Here is a 5,505-nt window from a genome sequence, read left to right as displayed (position 1 = left end):
TACTTTTTATATTATTTTCTATAAAATAGCAAAATATATAAAACTTAGAACTAAATACTAAAAATACCCTAACTATCCTTGACATATAAGTAGACATGTTGACAATCATATGATGCGTCAATACCACGTTCAGGATCTTAGGAAAGGGGAAGTTCGTTCTTGACAAATCTAATCGGGTGTTCATAATATGGAGTAAAAGGATTCAAATCTTTATATGCCGGTACCAAAAATCAATGCAAATCGATAGGTCCTTCAATCATCGAGTTCACTATCGTATTTCCACACTTATCATGACAACATCACCGATTTTCGGCGCTTATTTGGAGGGTGGGGGGGGGGGTTGTAGCCATTTCTAAATAGTATTAGCTGTCAAATCAAAATTTTTATATATATATATATATATATAAATTAATATTGTTAGTTAATTTATAAAAATAACAATAGTAACTTTATAACACATGAAAAATCTACTTAAGACGGCTCAAGCACATTAATAGCCTAAAGATAAAATCAAATATATGTCTTAAATTTTTTTTTAAAAGTTTCATAAAATAATTTATTCCTCTAGATTTTTGGGTTGGTAGATCGAATGGTGATAGCCTCTCAAGTACAATAATAAAATGTTAATGAGAATGAACTCCTCTATGAGAATTTAAAGCTTAGCACCGTGTGGATATTGTAAGGTGGAAGCTCTCCCCATTTTAGGTCGGTTTCCTATGAACACCTTCTTTATCCCATAACTTTGTGTGCACATAGGATATTACCAGGTGAATCCACCAAAGCTAAAATGTTACCGGTTCTACCTTAGGCAACTAGCCAACTCTTTTCAGTGTGAGACATCATACTAGATTCCATGTTAAGCTCATCTGGTCTATGACGGTTTTCCATCATGTGAGTTATTTGTATGGTAGATCAAGAGGTTATATGAAGTGTGGGTGGTAATATGGGATTCCATTCATGCAATTCACAAGTGGGCTTTGAGAGCGCCATGGTCTGTTTATCTAATGTCGTAATGTCTAATTAAATAAATGTGCTCATGGTGATGCTAATGAGAATGTTGACTTAAAGGCTTAATGTGATGATACATGCTTAACTTGGATTGTATTATGAGTTGTTTTCACTTACTAAATATTAATGTTCCTTGTCTATGGTGGCCTCATAGGGTTACTTAGTGTGAGTGGTAATATAAGATGTCATTCATATATTGCACAAGTATAACTTTAGATTACTTTAAATGATGGTTCTAATGTGTTATAACGACTTACATGAAATATGCTTATGTGTTATGTGTTTTTACTAGAGATGCGTAATTACTCACATTACAAGAAACTGTATTTTAACAACCAATTCTTAACGAAGGGATATGAATCCGGTCGTTAAAAGTGAACTTTTAGCGACACAATTTTTTTCCAGTCGTTAAAGGTCCTTTTTTTAATTTAATATAATAGGTATTAGTATACTATCTAGACGTTAAAAGAATTTATATCAAATTATTAATTATCTACATACTTAAATATTTAACATCCAGAATTTAAAAGAATTTGTATCAACTTATTAATTATTTATATACATAAAAAATTATAGAAATTTTTATTTCTTTACTTTTCATCCACACACGTGTCACCACTCTTTCACTTTTCCAAAAAGAAACACCGTGTATTGTGTATTTCTTCATTCTCATTTCATAAAAAATAAAAGCTTTCCTCATTCCCATCTTTTTCTCTTAGAAGTGAACAGATAAGCTCAATTTTCTCCACATCTACAGTGAGCGGGAACGATGGTTAGGGAAAAATCAGGAAGTGTTGGAGGAAATTCCGCAACCACCTTCTCTCCATGTTATTTTTGAAGAAAATCAGCTAAGAAGAGATCTAATTAGGTGAGTCTCTCCAAGGTTTGTTAGAGGAAAATTAGCATATTCGTAATCCACGTTTCTCTGCTAAACGTTATAAAAAGATGATCTGCATCTCTATTGTTCGATAGCAAAACAAAAAAATCACCTTTCTCTTCCTACGATTTGTTGTGGCTTTGCTTCGGTTGACATTATTCAGACCCTATCTTGGTGTTTCAATCTCTTAAAGGTATAATTTTTATTATTAGAACTATGAATTGCTTTGTGGAATGCTTGGTTTTGTTCAATTTTAGGTTTTTCCAGTAATGGGTTTCATATGGGGTTTTTTCGTTCTTTTTTGTTTTTCCCAGTAATGGGTTTCATATATTATTTTTTCGCTCTTGCGTGTTGTGTATGTTATATTGATTGTTTGTGATGAGTGAGTGAGGAAAACAAACAAGAAATACAATTTCTGAGTTCAATAGTGTAAATATTTTGCGGAAATGTGCTAAAAAAGTAGTTAATGCCAAGGGGTGAAAGAATTTGGGCATAATGGGGCTAAAAGAAACAGCTTTAGCAGAAAGTCATTTGGAAAAACTAAAATGTTCTATGTCATCCAAGTCTAGAATGAAGTTATGGATGATACGGATCACAACATCAGTGCTTATATGGATTTGCTTAGTTCAAGTAACAATATTAGGAGAGAATTGGGGTCCTAGAGTTTTAAAAGGCTGGCCCCCTTGTCTTTCTCACGAATCAACTGCAGTAGTGGCTGTTAAATTGTCGTCTGAGATCCCTGCCAGAGTTCTTCCACCAAAGAGTAAGTACCAAGTTTTTTCGCAGGCCTGTGTGTTCCTTTATGATTTTTCCTTTCCATGTTAGTACCTGCTGACTTGTTTTTTCACCTACTATGGTTGACAACTTAGAGATCATGGTGCTTGTTGTCATAGGATTAAGAGGAAACATCAAAATGGGATCTTTTTAGTGTGAATATGAAATTGTTAATGAGTATACATAGGTTAATGCCATTATGGATATTGTAGTTGGAGTCCTTGTTATAGAAGGAATATGAAATTGTTAATAAGTATATTGCATAATGCGTATCCTCGATCTGTTTCTTTCTGTCTGAGCCAATGAACTATTGAAACTTGTATTATTATCATAGCGTGATATCTTCTATTAGTGCCTACAAAGTGCTATGTGTTTTTTAAAATAAAGTATACAGCATGTTGTTGGCCTGCTCTAGAATATGATAAAAAAGTGTTGTTACACCTGGACTGTTGCTGACTTAATTGTTGCTAGCAGCTTTTGTTAGGTGTTAAGTTGTTGCTTTACCTGCTAAGTTTTTGCTTTACATGTTATTTGCTAACCTACTACTATTGCTAATAGATGATGAAGTATATTCCATGGTCCTTATGTGCTTAGTTGCGACTATATAATAATAAAATAATATTTACAGAATCTTCTTTTGTTAATTATTATGCATTTAATAGGAAAACTCATAATAGTTGAGAATTTATTCAACAATCACACATATTAAAAGAAGAAATAGAGCCTCTTGCCGTTATTGCTGAACAATAGTTTTTGTTTTGTTTGACCCTATCATATGTACGGTCATATAAACTAGGATATATAAGATGACAACTTGAATAATAATATATATAATATATGATAATAATAAAGAATAATAAAATAAATAAATAATAATAATAATAAAAAAATATTAATAATAACATATAATAATAATACATAATTATTATATTAATAAAATAATAAAAAATAATAATAACAATAAAAATAATTAAATATAAATAATAATAACAAATGATAATAATAATGTAACAATATGAAAATAATAATATAATAACAATATGTAAAGTATTAATAATAAATAAATAATAATAATAATAATAAATAATAAAAATAATAATACTAAATAATATGAAAATAATAATAATAAATAATAATAATAAAATAATATGAAAATAATAATTATAATAATATTTAATAATATATAAATATATAATAATAAAGAATAATAAAATAATTAATAATCATAATAATAAAATATTAATAATTATAATAATATATAATAATAATAATAATAATAAAGAGTAAAAAAATAAATAATAATAACAATAACAATAATAATAAACTAATACAATATTAATAATACTAATATTTATAATAATAGTAAATAATAATAATAATAATAATAATAATAATAATAAAAGATTAAGGGCAAAAAGGTAAAATATTTTGGTCAACTTAAAAGAGCTTTTAAGCTGAAAAAAAGCACCCCTTCCCCAATAAGACATAATAATTATCTAATTATGTGAATATACATGAACAAAGTATACATTTATAATCGGAGCAATCACTATACAAATAAATAATTAAAAATCACATAATTTTGTTTTCTTAAACTTACCTAGAATCTTTCAGAAGGTCTTCTTCAACTTTTGAACAATAAATGGTTAGTTCTTACTTATGTTGGTGTATCTATAATATTTTTGGTGAATGAAGATTATGACACCTAATAAGGAATGGATGCAACTTGTTCAAGATAGACTTGATAATGCTTACATCATTGGGGTGGAGAACTTTTTGGATTATGCTTTTACAAAATTGGGAGAAACACAAGAAATACGTTGTCCCTGCATCAGGTGTTGTAATGCATCTTCCAAAACTCGTGAGATGGTTAGGTCACATCTATTAGTGTATGGAATTGTTTAGGGTTATACTTTTTGGTATCATCATGGGGAGAGGTTAGGTGAGGAAGAGGCGGATTCTGAATTCGTAGAGGAAAATATCATTGAATATGATGACGATGAGGATGAAATGCAAGAGCTCTTAAGGGATTTACACCCCGATTTCACTGAAGAGAATATGAATACTAATAGTGATGATTTTGTTGAGGCGGAACCAAATCGTGAAGCGAAACGATTCTACGGCCTATTAAATGATTATGAACAATCATTATATGAGTACTAAATAAAATGAATGTTACATTTGCTACTGCTGTTAATGTTGCTTCCTCAAGTGCATATTCACAAGTATTCTATTTTGCATTTTTTAAAGTATGTTTAGTACATACTTTTTTATTCCTTGTTTTAAATTGACATAAGTTTTTATCTTACAGATCTTGAATGTAAATATGAAGAATATACCGTTCAACAACGTACAGAGCAAGTAGAAGTTCAAGATGACTTTCACTTTAGTTAGGGGTTTAAATTAAGGACAATGTCATATCATTTGTTTTTTTTTTGTAATTCTTCTCCTTTTTAGGAGTTCATAAAGATATTTTATGCTACTGGAATAAGATATATCTTTCTTTAGTTAGTTTTTTTGTATTAAGCAGGAGACTTTCTATAATGAATTCAATTATTTAGTTTATTTTGAGTGTTTTTGTATTTACTTTATAGAATTTTGTATAATAATGAATGAAATTGGTTCCTTTAAACTCTCTTATAATTGGTTTCTTAAAATTATTTGAATAAACTACAATTAGCGACAGGAAATGTGGTTGTTAATAGTATTTGTATTGCAAGTGGAATGTAATTGACGAAAATCTTTTTGGTAGTTAGAATTGCTTTTATAAAAGAGCAAATCCGGTCGTTAAAAATGGCATATAACGATCGGAATTTACGTTGTCGTTAAAAAACCTTTTATTGACC

General features: G+C 29.0%; 1 long non-coding RNA gene across 1 annotated transcript; it reads left to right on the top strand.

Annotated features, from left to right (window-relative positions):
* The first annotated feature begins 1,661 nt into the window (after nucleotides 1–1,661).
* Nucleotides 1,662–5,224, top strand: LOC101259515 (uncharacterized). Its single transcript, XR_182545.5, has 2 exons — nucleotides 1,662–1,876; nucleotides 4,971–5,224. It is a non-coding gene; the product is annotated as an uncharacterized lncRNA (long non-coding RNA).
* The last annotated feature ends 281 nt before the right edge of the window (nucleotides 5,225–5,505 follow it).

This window comes from Solanum lycopersicum, chromosome 3, assembly GCF_036512215.1.
Source record: "Solanum lycopersicum chromosome 3, SLM_r2.1".
Taxonomy (NCBI): domain Eukaryota; kingdom Viridiplantae; phylum Streptophyta; class Magnoliopsida; order Solanales; family Solanaceae; genus Solanum; species Solanum lycopersicum.
The sequence above is the reverse complement of the archived record's forward strand: the minus strand, read 5'-3'. Positions and strand labels throughout refer to the sequence as shown.